This window comes from Drosophila grimshawi, unplaced genomic scaffold (genome assembly GCF_018153295.1).
Source record: "Drosophila grimshawi isolate 15287-2541.00 unplaced genomic scaffold, ASM1815329v1 contig_311, whole genome shotgun sequence".
NCBI lineage: Eukaryota > Metazoa > Arthropoda > Insecta > Diptera > Drosophilidae > Drosophila > Drosophila grimshawi.
This window is the reverse complement of record NW_025063098.1, coordinates 26,887,993-26,908,377: the sequence shown is the minus strand read 5'-3', so window position 1 is coordinate 26,908,377 and position 20,385 is coordinate 26,887,993. Positions and strand designations below refer to the sequence as shown.

The following is a 20,385-nucleotide window of genomic DNA, read 5'->3' as shown; positions in this document are numbered from 1 at the left end:
CAAGCACGAAGCTTACGCTCTCTCTTTATTTAACAGAGTGGCAGCCCGAACGACCCATTGACACACTGATACACTACAATCACAGACACTCACACACACACGCACACACACACACATACACACACACACACACACAGACGATAATGTTGTCTTTGGCCGCTGATAACAGCGCGTCAATGTGTGAGTGGGTGAGAGAGAGAGAGAGAGAGAGAAAGAGAGTGCGGTTGCTACTGCTGTTAATGTTGTGTGGCTGTTACTGGAGCTGGTCTGTCGTCAGTGCCACTGCTGTTACGCCGACACACAGGTACGAGGCGTTTTGGCGCCTCTGCTGCTGCTGCTGCTAGTGCTGCTCCCCATCTTCATCGGTTCTTGGCTGCTGGCGGTGCTGGCGCTGCTCGCCTGCTGTTGGCTACCGACGTCGCCGTTGTCGCCTGCTATCTGCTGCTCGGTGCTCGCTGTTCGCTCTGTCGTTGCCAGTGTGTTCCGAATTTACAGTTAAACTTTCAACGTGCGCGCATCAGGCAGCGACAAGTGAATAGGCGGACGTTAAACAGCGACTGCGACGCGTCCGCAATTTCCATGCGCGTTGTGTTTTGAAATCACTTTTTTTGGGGCTGCGCGTAACGGTCAGCAAAAAAGCAAACAAACCACAAAAAGGAAAAAAAAAATACTAAACAAAATAACAAAAACAACAACAACAACAGCAGAACGGCAACTAAGTGCGTGAGAAATTCAAATTGCCGTGTTAAATAAATACAAGTGAAGAAGAAAAAAAGAAATCAAAACAGGAGTATTCGGCACGAAATAACGGAAATTATTGAAACCAAAACTATTTTTCCTGTGTGTGTGCCGATTAAAAATAATATTTAGATACTGCAATTGTTGTTGTTGGTGCGCGTAACAATTTCCAAACAAAAAAGAAACCAAAGTATTAAAAATATGCAAAAATGTTTAATGGAAAAGTGCTCTCAAGCAATTGAACAAAAAACAGACAGTGAAAATATTTTTCGTGGCATTCATCGACTTTTAATTGAAAACATTAAAGTAAGAAAGCTAAAACAAATATTACATAAATTTTAAATAAAATGGTATAATAATAAAGTTAAAAAGTTCGTGAACATCAATACAATTTACATATATAGTTTGAGATTTTGGTTTTATTATATTTTTTCTTTTTCTTTTTAAAAATAAATCGTTTATTATTTGTGCGTTAAGCGCAGGGCGACATTTGGCACCTGTTCAGCAAGTTTTCGAAAAGCGTTTAAAAAATCATTTTACGCAATTTATGCAAACGACTCGGAGATAGAGAGAGTGCGAGCGGGATAGAGCGAGACGGTGCCACAAGGTTTATCCAAGCAGCAACTTGACCTAATGTAAGTTGTTTTCCCTCCTCAATGCTTGTTGTTAGATAAAGATTTGGTTATTTAGCACTTAAGCGTTGACACTTATTTTTTATTTTATTATTTTTTAATTTATTTTAGGAACTGCCTACACTCGTTATCGCTGCCTTAAGCACATAAGCAAATGGTTTGACAAAAGAAGATCTCTAACAGTAAACTGTAGTGAGAATACTTGGGAAAATGTCAGCACCCCCTTCAGCTTATCGCCTAGGAAAATAACATTAATTATAGAATATGAAAGGCACTTGTAGTACTCAGTACTGTTCGACAATGACGCAGTACATCTGTTGTACTTATATTGTTGTTTATTACTGTTGAACTGCCTGAATGCAGTTAAAGTCAAATCCGGAACTTGAACTTGAATGATTACGTCGATTTTGCTGGAATATTTTCTTGAACTGAAGTGTAGATAAATGAATTTGTTGTGCAATGTTCAACTGCATCGAAACAAATATATAATATATATTCACAACATCTGTGCTTATTTGCATCAGAAAATCTACATATAAAATTCAAATTGTTTAGTATTCAGCAGCAATTGAAATATTTGAGGATTTCTAAAAAAGTATTATGAAAATATTTTATGTGAAAACAGAAAGTAAAAATAAACAATAAATTTCAAATTACAAAGTGAGAAATGTCAACAAAAAAAGTATACAAAATAAAAAGCACACTTTGTGATTTATCCTGTTCAAAAGGAGTCCTGCTCACCACATTTGATTCTATTTTTATAGCAATATGTTTGTTATGTCAAAACAATGTATAGAAAAGCTTTAAAATTGTTTTCCTCTATTCTATAATTTGTGCTACACACAGAAGTAATCAAAATACATTTTTGTTACGCCCACCTCCGCCTCCGCCTCCGCCACAATCCTCAGGCTCTTGTCGAGCACTGTCAAAATAATATTACGCAGGCGGTAGTCTTTATAGTGCCCCTTGAGGCACCAGTATTTCTTTGCAACGCGTTCATAGAGTCATGTGTCAGTCTCTCGTAGCCTGAAACTGCTTTGTATAAAGATTTCCGGTAAAATTTTAAAAGATATTAATTAGTTTTTTTGACTCATGCGTTAAGTTCCAGGCAATTGCCAAATATTCTGCAATGGTTCGCTTGTTCTCTAAAGTGTGCAGCCGCTGTGAATGTATATTTAAATTAGCCCACTTTATACACACACCCACACACACACCCACACACACGCATGTGTAAATTTTAATTGCAAAACAACAAAAAAAAGCGCTACAAATAAAAGACAACATGGCGGCAACTGCAGCTCGCTCACACTCAGACAGACAGCTAGACAGTCAGACAAACCGACAAAATGTCTGAGAAACTGACAGAGCGATAGACTACGCATATATTGTCGTGTTCAACTGACAACAACAATACCAACTAAGAGCGACAAGAGGCGGCCTTGAACATGAAAAGTGAAGAGAACGTTGCCAAGAGATGGAAAACAATTCATGTGCGGCACTTACACTAATTGCAGCTCATGTGCAGATAATTATAGCCAGGAGTGCCTGACAACTGCATATATGAAACTCTTTCTCTCTTTATTTTTTTTGGGTGCGGCGGAAGGATCTTCTTCGTCTTCTGTGGCACGACATGTGTGTTCAAGTGGTGGTAATACTCCTTGAAAAGCACTTAAGCGACCATTTTTCGGCGCAGGTTGTATTGCTATTCTTTTCTTTACATATTTAATAACATAAAGATTGCTTTTATTGAGTTTTTGATGTCGAGCAAATGGCCTGCAGCTGTGAGCAAGACAAATGCTATTTGCAAGCCAAAAACCATGAGATAACTTAGAGCATGTTTTGCGGCTCCAGGACATATGTATTTAATGAAATTCCACTTGAGGAAAATATGTTTAAATATTCGCATTTACACAATTTATGGAAATTGTGTTTTTAGATAGAGCAACGTTGAGAGAAGAAAAGTGGAATTTTCATTAGTTGCTCATATACAAATCTGCGGGCTCATACAACAATTTTCGCTGAATATTTCCTGAACAAACAAAATGAATTTGGCTTTTGGAAAATTCCATTGTTCGAATGGTATTCAACTGCAATTGCGCTGCGATATTATCTTACATTGGTAAATCAAGTCTTTTAACAAAACGGATATGAAGAGGTGTAGGCTGTCGCGTGGCAATTGTAAATTGAATGCGTTCACGACAGTCTAAAGGTAAAAGGACAACAATGCGTATACGTAACACAGTTGATAGACACCGACAAATACACAAAATCCATTGTATCGAATTGTTTTGGCTTCACCCTAACTGCCTCAAACCATTACCTGCCCCTCTATTACTACACTTGGCTAGTTGGTTCGGTGTACAGAACAGTCAGAAAGAAGAACTCTGACAAAACCAAAATTTGTTGCAACTAAAATACTATAATCCTTAGCATTGAAAAGAGGTTTAAATACTTTGAATTTTGATAAGAATGCCTTATACTACGGTTAATCAAATATTGATTTAGAACTATAAATCTGCAACTTCAAAGTGAAGAATCTATTGTGTTTTTCCATTAAATGGCCGGGGAAAATATATCTAGATTGAACTTTGAACCCACTAATGACAATATCTTTAAGACTGTAGCTTACGTAGATTTTCGCAATTTGCAAGGCGTGTCTAGAAATCTCATTCATTCATTCGGTATTCTTTTGACACCCTCCAGCAACAAAGTACATACAAAACAAAAGCATGGCATGAAGTGTGACAGAAATGGAAATTGAAGTGTGGGGAATGTGGGCCTGTCTCGGTGTTTGGCCAATTAGTTGGCCTATTTTTTTCTGTTTTTTTTTTTTTTTTGGGGCAAATATACCGAGCAGCGAGTCGGTTAGCCTTAGCTTAACGTTTTGCCAAATGAACGAAGGCAAACTAAGCTCCCCAAAAAGCTCTTAATTAATTAATAATTAATCACCGAAAAGCCGCCGCACCAAAAAAAGATATCGAAAATCGTTACAAAATTCTACACTTGAAAATGCTACTCCTACCAATTCATGCATACGGACACACATATGTATATCTGAAAGGTCAGAGAACTGAGTGCAGTCGTATGTGTTTGAGTGTACTCACACGCATTCGCTTAGTCGCTCGCCCACTCACTGCCATTGTCAATGTTCAGAGACGTTAGCTGGCTAGCTGCTTGCGCTTATCATAATGACCGAAATGCTCTAATCGGGGGCAATTAACGTGACTAAATTTAATTTCCGCCCAGGTCGCTATCACTGCCAGCGTCGCATCCCCTCGCCTCCCGTCGCCTCGCCTCGTTTCCTTATATTATTTACAAAATATCATTTGTTGGCCAAGTCATCTAATGCCATTGGAAATCCATCATGTAAGCCATGCGCCTTTTCTTTGTTTGTGCTTTCTTTCCATCTTGCCATCTTTTTGTTGTCTGCTTTGTCGTTTGCAGCTTGCTTTTTGTGTGTTTATTCGCGCGCAAAGATAAATGAGCGCACCGCCCAACCACCTGAAATACACCCACTCAACCACCCACTCGACTGTGATTAGCTGCCTGCCAGGTATTTGTGGTTGCTGCTTCCTCAAGTTTCAAGTCTTTAAACTTGCGGCATCTGTGTCCGCCCGTATCCGACGTGTCCGCGTCACGCCTCCGTTAAATGTGCGCCTTGGGCGCAGTTTTCCTATGGCCCTAAACATATATATATATATATGAAGCAGAGAACAGGAGAGCTGTTGCTCCAGCAAATTACTTATGTTAATTAGTTAGTCACTGCTAATGAGAAATCGCACACAGAAGATCCTGAGACCTCAATAAAATGATTGTCTGCAGTCATAACCCCACTTTAAACTCCAGGAAAAGTCCTTGGCTACATATTTGCCATTTAGCCTCTTCAACATAATTGACTGTTTTGTAATGTTGCCAATGTTTTGCAATTTGAAGCAAATCTCAGCAACTAATAAACTATTTTCGATACATGAGCATTTTGCCAAGTAAGTCTCTCGGTCGTAAATGTAAATAAAATTTGATTATTGAAATTGGGATAGAGTCAAATGTTTTGTGTATTTAGCTAATTGTGTAGAATCGTAAACGGCAAATGTTATTAATTAAAACACATTGTATTGCGTACTGTCGGAAATGAATCGTGAATAGGATTAGTGTATTTCTCATTAACTCACATATCAATTAAAGATGACGTCAAATCAATTAAATTTTCTCAGAACAATTGACTTGGTATAATTGGTGATGACTTTAATCAGTAGCGAAAAGTTTAATGAATGTTCGGTATGCAACATTTGCATTATTCAAATCATATTATGGAAATAATTTATGTATGACGAGTATAATTAAACTTTCAGCTGTCTTAGTCACGGTGACCTTTACAAAATGTACCTTGCAGGCGTCCATTGGCTCTTCAACTTTGGATCAGATATTTACAAAACTCATCATGTAAATATGCGACTTACAGTCTTCAACACAATAATAATATCCTCTGCAAGAATATAATAAATTTGTTGCCATAGTTCAAATACTGAGGTTTAATTGCTTTTCAAATGAATATGTACTTTCTCTTTAAAATTATTTTGTATCTGGGACAGTCGGCTACAAATTTCGAATCAAACTTAATTAGAACTTAATTATAAGGCAGAAAATTCTAAGTAGGCAGGATATATTAACTTAGCTTGAGGACTGCTTTAAAACTAAAGAATAGAATCATTTGATTGAGATATTGAAGAAGATTGTAAAATAAATATTATAGAAATGTAGTATAATAATATATAGTGTAATAATATTAAAAATGCAATTGATCAATTAACTTGAATATGGTAAGCAAAATTAATCTTCACCTTAATTGCTTTTAAAATGTCAAATAATGAAATTTTAATTTGCCTTGTGTAATTTTCATAAAATACACACTCAATATTTATATTTATATATATTTAAATATGTATATATGTAAGTGTTGCCAAAAGGCAGGGCGAAATAATGTCAATAAAATACATTTTACCAGATTGAGTTAAGCTGCAGTTGTGAACAGCCAAAGGGGCGTGGCTGGATTTAACTGCCAACACCGGAACGAAGGCCAGTTTAAGAATGAATTTGCAGTCATAACATCAGGAAACTGGTAACTGAATTATAATTGCTTCATTTTATTTATAATTTAATATTGACACAATGAGAGGTGGAAAAAATTCGCTCTTTATTTTTTTTATGAAAAACCAATTAAGCGTTCACTATCAACTTCTTTATTATTTTACGTGCAACATTTTTAATTGATTAATTCAAATTGCAGTACTACACACTGAGGCACTTTGGCCACAGGCAAAATAAACTGCGGCCTGCACAATATATCTTAATTTTGTGCATAATTAATGCCTACCATTAAGCTTCATTTCGCACGCCTATCTGAGACGGCGGCTCCTTGGCTAACTTTCTGGCCTGTACGCAGAAGGCCCAAATGGGCGTAATTAAAACAAAACATACACACACACACACACACATAGCACACATATGTGTGTGCACACTCAGAAAAATAGAAAATCCTCTAAATCTTGATTCAGTTAAAGGTCATAAGTCCGAGGCTAAAAACACAACATATTTTTTAGTACACAAGTATGAAATATAAATTGGATAATGTTTTAGAATAAATTAAGTACCATTAATTGAGCCTGATTACTAGCAGTGTTACTTTTAAATAAAACTAAAATAGCTTCAAGAAAGTTAATGATTAAGGAATTTTAATTTTCTTCTATGAGTTAAAGAATGTTTGAAATGAGTGATTTATACCTGATTCAAAAATCGGTGTCCATATTAGTCAATTATTTGCTAACATTTTTCACAGCGTTTTTTTCTCAGTGCAACAACACGTAAGCATTCCACTTAACACGCTGCGATATACCATTTGATCCTGCTATCAATCTTAAAACCCGAGCCTTGCTCCGTCAGCTCACATTGCGTATACGCAGCCTGTGAGTGCTGCTGCTGTCGCATTAAGTATACGCAAAATGCACGCATTGGCGGGAATGTGTCACTTACTCTATCACACAGAGACACAACACAACACACGCACACAACACACACACGCACATTATTGATGGCTTACCACAATTTTGAATACACTAGTGGAAACTCTGGCTACTCGGGCAGCAGCTTCAGAATTGCCAATTACGCCTCATCAGTGTATTAAAATGCCATAATTGCGAATTTAAGCGTTTATACTCTGCGGCTGCCGTGACATCGACTGACGACTGCTGTTGCTGCTCATCATCACTCTCAGTATGTTGGCAGCTGACAAAGTTTATCATTTCCTGCTGTCGTTGACAGCAATCCCCAAGCGATTGCCTCTACCGCCTCCTCCGCCGCCCAGCCAACAGTCTCTCGCCAAAGAGTTAAGTGTTTGACATAAAGTTTACTTGAAGCCCAATTGCAAAATCGGCTTTAAAAGATTGTCCTTTTGAAATGGTAACTACTTTTCGCCGGTTGGCTATGTAAGCAGCTCTTGGTCAAGAATGTCGGTTAAAACTTTACTGAATTTACGGCCAGCGTTGACCAAGAAATCGCAATCAAATATGCTTAATTTAACCAGTAATTAAGCGCATTAAATACAAATTGAGACTGTTTTGATTGTTTTCGATTTCAACGGTCTTAGCACTTATAATCTGAATACTTAGGTGTAATTAATAAGCTTGCCATGTCTAGACAAACTTTGTAATCAGCTTATCAAAATTGTGCATTTTGTGGCGTGTTCCGTAGACATATAGTATTAATTATGTTGATTGTAATCTGTCTGTGTTACAGCAGTCCCATTTAGAACGTGAACTTTATAATATAACAAATTTATTACAATTTCTAAGATATGTTTTGGTTTAGTTTTTTGAGTTGCAGGTTGAATAATAACAGAAATGACATAAGCCCGCTTTAGATAATATAAGGTTTTTCAAAGCAGTTCATTAGAGCATCAAATACACTGTAACAATATACTCAGTAAATAAACATGTCGTAAATCTTGGCAGTGTCAATAGAGATTCTATTTGAGTGCGTCTATTGAAGCGTACTTATTCTCAGACAATAGACACATTAGGTGGGTGTTTAATCTACGCATGGATATGCTATTCGAAATACCGGTAGCTGGAATGTTAATAGGTATCGTTTGTAATGCGGATTGGTCAAGTGCTTTGGCTTTTCATTAATTAAATTGGTAGAATACAAGCTAATGTTGTTGTTGGTACGCTGCTGTTGTTTATGTTTTGATTAGGCATTAGCACAGAAACCAAAACCCAACCGAAACATGTTCGAATTAAGTGACTGGCTGCACTTATCTGTCCATATACCCGTACACCACGACCAACTCCTGTTAGCCAGGCCGCAGCTGCCTAAAATAGAATGACTTGGCCAAAGTCTCAAGGGTGCATTATATATATATATATATATATGTGTGTGTGTATGTGTGTAGGTATATGCCTGGCATTTAATGTACGCCTGCTTGCTTGAGTGGCCATATATTGTGCATGCTCTCAGGTGTTTGTGATTGAGTGTGTATGTGTGTGATTATGTGTGGAGGGGGAGGGGGCAGGGGTGGTATATGTTGTTCGGCTCCTGTTTGCCATTAATCAAAGCGAATGTCTAGCCAGACAGCCGCGAGTGGCGCTACTTCAATTTCCTCGCTAATTGCATATGTGGCCTGGGGAGGGGAGGCGTTAGTGCCTACTAATTGTAGACATCTTTCAACTGATTGTATAATTGCTGCTCTACTGCTAAAGTTGCCAACATCGTGCGCTAATTGAAATGTAATAAGTTTAAGCTCGTAATTAAATTGGTTGCACGACTACCTGTCAAAGGCTTTTCATAAATATTTTCTTAAGCCCAGCAAACCCAATCAAAGTGTGGCTCGAATGAGTGATAGGGAGATATGGAACTCAATTTGAAATTCACTTAGTATTAAAAATTTGAGCAGTCGCATAATGTGCAAAATAATTGTCAATTGTCAACAATTGTTTTTCAATCTATAGCTCTAATCGTTGCATCGATTCCCAGTTGTATACATTTCATTTATTTCCTATATCTTTCTCAGTTGCAGCTTTGCAAACATTCATTAATTGTATTTATTGATATATATATATATGAATGTATGTAAGCAAGGCAGTATTCAAACACAGTTAGTAATTAAAAGCACTACCGTTATTATAATGATTAGTAATTATTGTTATTGCTATATCGCTGACCACCTGTGCATACACAATGACCCCAACGGGGATTGGAGCTCTTAACAATTCATTTGGGGCAAACAATTGTTGAATGAAAACTATTCTACATAACAATTTTTCTTGCTGCTGTTCGCAAATGCAAATTGAATATCAACTGGAATTTGGCATTTCACACATGAATGTGTGTTTGCAACAGCAGCAGCAACAGCATTTCTGGGGCACGTTGAAATTCCATTAGACGGTATGTGTGATATTTTCAACAGGGAATTGCTTCGAGTATAAGTTCGCCTTGGGGACTGAGATAGAGGGAGAGAGAGAGAGAGAGGTATTCTATTTAACAAGCTTTATGTGTGATTATAGGTAATCCACAGTGCAGCACATTTAATTAGGGGCAGCCATTCAAATGCTGGCTGCAACATGCAAATTGATCAAGTCCCATTCTTGGCCAATGAATTGAACATCTCAATGTCTTCAATATTAACGAGCCGACCATTGTTTGCCTGCGATTGGCGTTTAATCGATTTGTTGCACCTCAATTTACACAGCTAAAAGGTTTCGGCTTCAGTTTCAGCTACTTAGCTCCTTAACTGAGAAAAGTTGAGCTTTTAAATTGATATTTTTATAATCTCTACAGCTTTTGTCAACTAGTTAGCTGTTTTATTAAACTTTTCTCTTGTCCTTCCACTTTTTCTTTTCTTTTCGTTCTGAGTTATATTCCTATTCCTTCCCTATCCCTTTTGTATTCCCTTTGGCGCAGTTGGCCGTAAATGGATTTATATATATACCAACTTATGAAAATACATTTCTGAATGCATTTGACAGTCAATGTCCCTAAGGAGTTCGAAACTACAGGACACCTGCAGAAGGTTGGAAGTTCAAGATAGTCGGCAGGCAAGACAAGGGAAAAACTCTTCTTGTAACAATTTTCTTGTTTTCTTGGATAAAACATGGACATTCTCTTGTTTCCGTTATTCTCAGAGCATTTCTTGCCAATTATAAGTCTAATTTCAAATAATGGTAATGAATTCAAAATTAAATGTAAACAATTAGTTAGAAGACAAAAAACTTCATTCAAGGTTGACTTCCCATTATTTAATTTCTGGTATTAACTTCTCGGTGCTCTGTTCATTTATTATACGTCTAATACTCGAATTAAAAATATTTTGCCATATTGAGGAAATAGTTTTTCCTCATGAAATAAAACATAATCTTCGTCTAAGAACACATAAATTATTTTATTTTACGATTTTGTTTTTATGGTAGTTTTGTAATACGCAAGCTATCTTTAACCTATATATTTCCTTCTGTTTGTCCATTAATTGCTTAACTTTCTTTTAAAGTACCTACCAATCTACCATTATATTATTTTATCTGTGAACTTATCGCTTTTGTACCGTTTAAAATAGTGTTGAATTCAACAGCTGTTTGCTTGGTCACCCTCTGAATGACTGAATCATTTAAAAGTTATTCATTGAGTCGCCGCCTTAAATAAACATTTGGCCGTCTCATTTATTTGGCAGTGTAAATAAATTAAATTCAAATCTAAATTGAAATTACCTACGGTCATATCATACTACACACATACATATATAAATAAGTAAAATAGGCTTGGGCTTATCAGTTGCCTCGGCGCCATTTGGCGGTCAACAGTGTGTTGGGTGGGTGGTGCGGAACGTTGGCTAGGGGTTGAGGGGTGTGTCTGCGACTTTTATCACTGCTTAATTACGTTACTGATAAGCTGATTTCACTTTTGCTTTCCTTACACTGGCCGTTTGCTTCATATCAAAAGTAAACGATTTCTTTTCTCTCGTTTTATTTCTGTTGTTTCTTTATTTCAGTTTTTTTCTTCGGTTTTTTGTTCGTCAGACTCTTTAAGTGCACAAGTGAGATTTAGTTAATAAAAATTAATAGCCATGTGATTTGTTTGGCCTTTAGTGAGGAAAGAAAACACATATTTTATAAGTATGTATTGTTTATTTATGCGGCTTAACTGCAAATGGATGTGTTATTCTACGCTGATCGGGAATGTATATGTATATATATCCCGTGGGTGCTGAAGTCCATTTAGAATACCATTTCATATATTTCGAATGTTTGCCCAATTATTTATTTGACGCTTTAATTACGCATTTATTGCCTGCGGGCAGCAGTGCGTATACGTAATTTGAAATGCCTGCCAAGCGACCGCAATTCATAAAAGTCATTGACACGGTAAACGAAATGATAAAAATAGTAAATGGCATAAATATTTATATATCTAATTCAAATATTTTTATTACTAAATAAATTGAGTGTATGGTTTCCAGTATCCGGAAAACATGCATCATATATAAATACATGATTCTTTTTTACTGACCTAGACGCAGCTAATTTCAACGTGACCTGTAATCTCATATTTTTTGTATTTCTTTATTTTTTTTTTTTTTTAGATATTTTTGACTATCGCTCGACGTTGCTGATAAAAAGGTGTTGGTTGTTCATAAGTATTCGCTTGCTCAAGGCCGTCCTTGGTCTATTTTACTTATAGATAGATAGAACAGTTATAGATCAATCAATTAAATTGTCTGAATTTCATGTATTTTAGTCAAATCTTTACATATTATTTGCACCCAACAATCGAGAATTGCTTAATAATTAGGGATTCCTATTAATACAATTTAATGTGATATCATTGATAATTGATTATGATAATTGGAACATTTATATATTCGTATTTACCAAAATTTACTTCTGCTGGTTGTTCAATAATTAGTATTAGTTAGCCCATACATTTATTATACCCTTTAGCAAAAAGTTATCAATATAAGGGTGTAATAAAGCTGTGGAAACTTTCTTATAGAAAGAAAAAACCAATTCTGATTACCATTTACAATGGAGCTGGATATCATATAGGTGGTAAATTTACATTATTTTATTATTATAAATCTGTTCGACATAAATTACAAAAATACATATTTTGTGTTAAGTTCGTTTACTTATTCTATCTTTATCCTACAAATTTGAATGCAAAAAAAGATTAAATAATGTTGTTCGCTTGTTTCTGATTTGTGGATAAAGAGTATAATCTTGTCCAGCAAACTCGAATAATTTATTTTTGAATATTTCCATTCCAAATTTGTGGTATTTGTGGTTCGTTTGATAAAAATTGATTGGTGGTCAGTGCTGCTTGATTTTGCTTATTGTTCTCATTCACTTATGAAAATCACAGACTTGAGCCAATTCATAAATTCAGTTTAACCCAATTCTATTATAAATTGCACATGTGTTTCTGTGCTATTGAAAAGATACTTGTACAAGGCCTGTGATTTATTTATATCTACCCATATATGAACAAACAACAGTGATTAAGTGGCTTGTGCGCTTTCTTTGTTAGCCAAATTTTAATTGCTCTAACTGCCTTTTATCGCAATAGATTTTATTAAATTGATTAGAAGACCAAATGTGTATGTATTTTATTTCCCAATTAATTAAGGCACAAGAGCCATAAAAATATTTCCATTATTTTTACACATGAACTATCAACATTAAAGATAAACGAATTTTCAACTAACTGGAACTTTTGTTTGCTAACCAGTTATTCAGGCGATAATATGTCATCATATTTGTGTAAATATTCAGTAACATATGCAAATGAAATGTTTCTACTCTCATGCATGATTGATGTGCGCAACGAATGGTCATTGCTGAAATATAACTGGCACGCAATGCTATTCAACGAATATTTAATTATATTTAATTTTAATTAAGTGTATGTCACCAGCAAATGTAACAAGCCATAGTTTCAACTAATTAAAAATTAATTTGATTTGCTAAAAGCCAGTAACATTTCAAATCCATAGTTCATATTCGCAGGATTATACGTTTCAAACCTTAACATGTGATCGTTCGTTAGTTAATTTTCCTATGATGAATAATGTCCAAAATTCGGAAATTTGTTAGATGTTTGTTAGTTGTATTGAGAAATTTAAATATAGCTCTATATTTTTGTTAGATTTCGTATATAAAATAGGTAGTAAAAGGAATGTCTAAGTATATATTATGATGATGGTGAAGTTCGTTGGTGAGTTGAATTGAGAAATTTAAAGATACACACCTATACTTTCTTCTTTTACTTTCAAAATATTCAGATACATTTCTCAAGATATTCTTAAAAAAAAAAAAAAAATTAGAAACGATTTTCTTGGCCTCGTTTTGCGACAGCTTTCTAATTTAAAAGTGTCTTAATTGGATTTTGCAATGCTGTGAGAAAAACTGTGAACGTTGCATGACACTTCCAGCGATGAGTCGCAGCTGGAGATGCTCTTCTGCTCACCCTCACATACCACACCCACCAACGACACACCCACCCACCCACACACACACACATACACATACAGGCGTGAGTGCAAATGTTTTTGGCCATGCCAACACCTGTCACATAAATTTCATAGCGAATTTTGTTTCAGATTTGCATTTGAGTGAGAGTGTTTTTATGTGTGTGTTGTGTGTGTGAGTTTGTTGTGCAGCACGACCACCCACCCACCGTCTAACGCATAGAACCGCTGCTATTGTCGGCTTGTGGCATGCCATAAATTCGCCATTTTTTCGGCGCCATTTGTCCTCGACCTTGTTAAAGTGGCACGCGCTGCGTTTTACCATCGATTAGAAAACCAAACAACGATTTACTGTTAGTTCCAATTCTGCCTTGAAGTCTATTTATGGTTGCCAAGAGAGGGGAGGTCACTGCAGCGCCTAAACATAATCAAGCACTGCACGCAACGAAAGGTGCTCTTTAGTAGTGTGTCCTCGGCAACCTTGCCGCTTGAACTTAACATTAGTTGGCACCAACGCAGCCTTCGGTGCAACCACCGTTTACCACCGCTTTTAGTACCACAATTCTTTTCTTTATTCTTACTTGTTGGTTTTATTGTGCTTTTGCTGGCATGCATTTTAATGGGCTTTATTGATTTTAAGTCGTTGTCCCAAGCTGCAGAGACGTTGTGACCTAGTCACACCGCGCCTAGCTGGCTGCCCGGCTGACTGGTCGTGCTTGTTATGAGCAGTTCGCATCAATAGAAACGTGCTAATGGCTTCAGACCATGGCACATCCACCTGGTCTAGGCACTAACAGCTGATGCTGTCTCTCCCACTTGCATTCTATTTCAAATTGTTCGCACTTTTGCTGTTGGATTCAATTTGATGCTCTTGGCTGTATTAAAAATCTAATTACTATTTAATTTGAAAAGTGCAGTAGTTTGAAATTAAGCAAACGAACTGAAAAACTTTGCTGCAACTATTTGAGCAACTATTTGAGGCTGAAATTCATGTTTACTCACAGTTAAATAAACAATATACTTTGTTGAAATCCAAACTTTTCTTGACTTTCCAACATAAAGTGGGTAATAAATCTAAAAGCTCGTAGTGCTTAAGCGTCATATCACATTGCTGTATTCCTAAAACTTGAATATAATAAAAATAAATAACTAAATTATATAGTATAAACATTTTATTATTTATTTGCAAGACTTGGTAACAATATATGGCGCATATGATAGCTAAGATTTACAGTCAGTCTTTCGCAAGCATAGGTGATAATACTGAATAGTCTTACGTCTTTAACATATTTGCTATCTATACAGAAGTCGAATATTCTGTTGAATAACAACTCCAAGCTGCTTTTTCATTTAGGTATCGCTTGTTGGTGTGCCACATTTTCTTTCTGGCTTGGGTTGGGTTTTTCGCATCCGGTGTGCACGCCTCGCTTATCAGCGAATTTTCAGTTTGTTGGGCTGTGTGGCTCTGGCTGGGTCTGCTCAACATGTCTCTTACTGTGCGACTAAGTCTGAGACTCGAATACAGTCTTGGGTTTATATAGCGCGTCTGTGTTGTTTGCCTCTGTTTTGCATGTCATGCGCTTGTTTGCTTTGTGTTTCCTTCCGTTTTCAATTTCTTGTTACTCGCTGACTAGTACAGCGCTCTGTATTTTATATATTTTCTTTAAAAATTGTATTTTCTTATTTCTTTTTGCATGCTTTCACATTATATGCATATGGTTCTTGTGACATTCTTCTAAGCAGCAGCTACATGCAACGACGACAGAGATATGAACATGAGGAAGCCGTTGCAGCCTGAATAGCCAGCTAGCTGGTAGATAGAAGAGATGGTTTTAGTTTCTAGTCGGTTCTTGCACCGTTTGGTTGCTGTGTAGCAAGGCTTTTGTCTTCATAGTTTCTCTGCTTTCAATTAATTTTCATCAGCACAAGAAATTAATTTCCTTTGTAGCAGCTATTTGTCAAATTGCAACAGCAACTGCGGCAAGCTCAAGTGTTGTCTTTAAAATTCAAGAGACTCACCGATATGTTTCTTGATTTGATGCCATTGTTTATTTGTGGTTAATTTGATATGCCACGAATTAATTGAAATCTAATTTAATTTATGGCTATATGACAAACACAAACAGAAACACAAACATACAATTACTTATTGTGGCTGCCTTACCTCAATGTCCAGACACAATACAAATATTTGCACATTTCCATACAATTTGTTTATATACCATACACATATATTATATTTCATATGTATATGTGTATATTTGGCATTTTAATTGAAATACCAAGGCGAAATTTCCAGGGGGTCGAATCAAGTTAGCACAAGTCACGCGGAATTAACATGCAATCATTAAGTCATGCACATTAAATACATTAATTTATTGATTTTCCATATACAAACATACACTAATATGAGCATATAAATATCACACACACACGCACACAATCCAAATTCAACTGCTGCTCATCTTTCATATAAATGTCTCAGTGACTTCCGCTTTGTTTGCGCTGTTTGCCTGCCCAGATCCTATCAATAAAAGATATGCATGGGACCTGCTCGCCTGGTGCCCGGACATGTGGACAGACCCCACACAGGCAGGCCCCAAAACATTTCACCGCACAAATTCATAATAATTGGAACGACCATCATAAACAGAACTCACACAGAGAGAGAGAGCGAGAAAGAGAGAGAGAGAGAGAGAGAGAGAGAGAGGGGGAGTTGGAAAGCCAGCCAACAGCAGGAAATAGAAATGGATGCGTGATTTGCTCCCGAAGATAAATCATCAAAAATAACGATATAAGCAACAACAGCTTTGCATTTGTTTGCTCTTTATGAAAAGGATAAAACAATTTCACGAAATATATAGGCCCCAATTGTATTATGTTTTACATTTTATATTTTAAAGATATAAATAAATCAATAAGATACAAGAACAAACAAAATGAATGAATATAAAATGAAAATCTCCCAGGAGCACTTAATTTCTGGAATTACTTAAATTCTGAAACTCGAATATAAATTTATTTATTTAACTATTAACTATTTTTATTTAAGAAGCTTCTGTTGGCCACATTTCTAAATTTCAAGCCAATGTTTTTATTATTTTACTTTTATATTTATTTTTTATATCTTTTCCGACAATATTTCAATTTATTTTATGTCGTGCTGTCACGTTATCATCTCCAGAGACACAGCTGCTGTTGGTCAACTCAAGTGATTGACGTAACCACAGGCGGCATTTCTTATTAGACTTCTCGGCAAAGGCGCCCTAATAGACCATTGACAATTATAATGCTACTAAATCCTGTCACCAGGACATTTAAAAAGGGAAGAGTAATGGGAAATCAAAACAAACACGAGAATGTCATGTGCACAAATTGAATAAAGTGCAGCTAATGCTGCCGAACAAGTGCATGCATGTCTGTCCAGAGGGGGACAATAAAAGGATCAGGAATTAAGGAAGGACGAGGGAAGTGTCGGATATGCAGACAGTTTGGGGATATCACGATTGCATATTATTCAATTAAAATCACACTATTACGAGTATTAAAGTCGTTGAAAGAACTGTCAAACACACGCACACGCAATCAATGTCAACACAGAAGCACACACAAACACACACACACATACAGACACACGCACAGAGCAGCTGTATCCAAGAGAATTTGCACGTATATTCAGTGTGCGGGTCTATGAGGGGGAGGGGGAGGGGGTAGCATACCCAGTTGGGTCCTTGTCCTTGGCGAGGACACTAATACTTGGCAGCCATAGTCATAGCCATAGCTGTAGTAAGACACACATAAATGTCGGCTACAAGATTTCATATCCTCGGGTTAAGACCAAGCACTAAGCGTATGCGCGTCAAAGCTGCGGGCGAGCGGGGGCAGTGTGTCTCTGGCTGTGTGAGTCTCTTGGTGTGTTTATGTAGTTAGTTGTTTGAACAGTTAGCTGTTTGGCATCTGCTTTGTGTTATGCACAACTCTTGTCGAAACTCCAAAGACAAAGCCACAAAATGTGCAAATTTAACTACCTATGGGAATTGGTTTTCAATTATGAAATGTGAAACTAAACATTTTATTGTGTTAGAGATACCATTATCATCCATTATTAATAATAAAAGATTTATAGCTCCTTTGCTAAATTTTTCTTGTACCTAAATGTAAGTGAATTAGCTAGAGAAATTGTAAACATAGGAAAATCTAAGGTTGTTAATTCTTTTATGTTTGTACTTTTGATTAGTATCCTGAGGCTATCTAGAAATAACTATTGTTTTACAGCTCAGCTCTTAACTGTAGCAAAATATAATAAAAATTTAGTAAACCAACTAAAAACTCGTATATATTCAAATATTGATAGCAGCCCTTCTATTTGAATATACTAAAAAAATCTCATTATCACAAAATGGACTTAATTACAGGGAATATCTGTGTCGAACATTCGTGACTGGAAAATGTTCGCTGGTTTTGAAAATGAGTTTCGCACAGTTTGTCCTCTGCAGATTTGACAGCAGCAACTTGGCGCCGTTATATGGTCGACAGTTAGGTTTGCAAATTAGGCAACTGTGCAGCGCGAGCACGAAATATAAATGCCACATAGTGTAGTCTAATAGCAGTTACCCCATGTAGCTGCCACATCTGGTGGGCGTTTTAAGAGGTTCACATGTGCTGGTACTAGTTACAGAAAAACTTAAAAAAAAAAACAAAAAAAACTGCTTCCCCCCAAAGTGAAATTTTTGCACAGAACGTGAAGCTGTGTCGGCTGCTGCTGCCGTTGCTGTTGCAGCTGTGTGCCGGTGGTGCTAAGTGGCACCCAGCTAAGAGGCAGCATCAGTAGTAGATGCCTCGCTCTCCTGCCGGGCTTGTCTGTCGTATTTGGGCTGCCTGCTGAGTGCTGATATTATATGTAGGATGCTCATGCCTACCTCAAGTTTGCCTTATTTTTTACGACAATCGCTTCAAATTTTATGGCTCAAGTTGTTGGTAATTTTGGTTTGGAGCAGGAACAGGAACTGCTGCTGCTGCTGCTGCTGCTTCTGTAGCTGCTGGTATCTTTGTATTCTGCTGCTGGCCGTGTCCCGTGTCCTGTAATCGATATTCTGTGCGGTGCTGGGGTGCTGCGTGTCTGTCTGCTATTTATTAGTGAAAGCATTGACCAGCTCTGCCGGTAAATTCATTATCTTTTATTTGCAAAATTTGCCAGATATCTGCTGTTTGCTGCTTTTCCTACACCTGTCCCTCTGCCACCTTTACGCTGTATCCATTTAAAGTAATATAATGTTTGCATTAATGTTTTTTCAATAGTTGTAGATACAGGTATATCCACCTACTATCCTCATTCTCATTCCCAAAGTCTCGCATGTTTTGGTCTATGCTGCTTTTAAACCGCAGGCCGCAATTCCATTCACACTTTGTCTCTGGGTGTGGTAAAAAATACGGCTTAACAGTACATTTACTCAAGAATTTATGTGTTTATAAAAAGTGTATGGCTGTGGGCGCGTGAGAGAGTGTGCTCTGGGCAGTAAGCGTCTGAATGGTTGCCAAGTGTTGAGTGTGTTCCTGGAATGCGTACAATGCGATTAGGACTTCCATACATTATTCAATTTGCGCAGCAAATAACAGAAATAACTGGGCTATAACCCAACAAAGTCAGAGTTATAAACCCAAATGCCATGTAAATATTACACAAACAATGCCTGTTAAACATATATGTACTGAATTCATTGAATATTTTAAAAGAGATTGACAACCTTTTACTCAAATGTACTTAAAAATAAATAATTTAGGTATAAAAATTCGGCGCAAAACTAATTTTCGGAAAGAGAATGTGTAAAACGCACACCATGCATCGAAAACAGGATTATTATCAAATGTACTTAAAAATACAAAATATAGGTATAAGCTTAAGTTCTGTAAGCATTATTTTAAAAGAGATTGACAACCTTTTACACAAATGTACTTAAAAATAAATATTATTGGTTTAAGCATTCGGCACAAAACTTATTTTCTAAAAGTGAATGTGTAAAACGATTATAATATTCAGATTGAATTTTATTGCTTAGTATATATACATTATGAAAATCATTTATTATATCGACGTTGTGTAAGGAATAAGCTAATTAACCTATTACATTTCGAGGGTATATGTGTAATTGAAAATCGAGTTAACACCTTGTTCCCATAAAGTTCCATTAAATGTTTGAGCCTATACTTTCAATATTTTTCTTTAATTCATTTAGTTTTTCGTCAATGTTTGCATATATTTATTTATCTTAACTCTATGGCTTATCACGGCTGTTCGTAAAAAAATAGGTTCTCGAATTGTTATTCTTTATTCGTATTCGTAATATAAAAAGATTTGTTCAAGCGATTTTATCTGCTCGCATTTGGCTGTTGCATCAATTATTGAAAATCAACGTTGCAGTGTTAGCTGCATCCTCTTCCCCCACTTGCCACACAAACCCATTTATTTTGCACTTTTTGGGAGGATGGACTGGAACAGATGGGGCGAGG

The 20,385-nt window shown here is 36.4% G+C and overlaps 1 protein-coding gene across 3 annotated transcripts in view; it reads left to right on the top strand.

The window, feature by feature from the left end:
- The first annotated feature begins 1,190 nt into the window (after positions 1-1,190).
- Positions 1,191-20,385, top strand: part of LOC6569779 (5-hydroxytryptamine receptor 1) — a 59,272-nt gene continuing 40,077 nt past the window's right edge. For all 3 annotated transcript variants that reach the window (XM_001996133.3, XM_032741621.2, XM_032741620.2), the window contains exon 1: positions 1,191-1,373. The gene's annotated coding sequence lies outside the window, so the exon portion shown is untranslated. The remainder of the gene's footprint in view (positions 1,374-20,385) is intronic.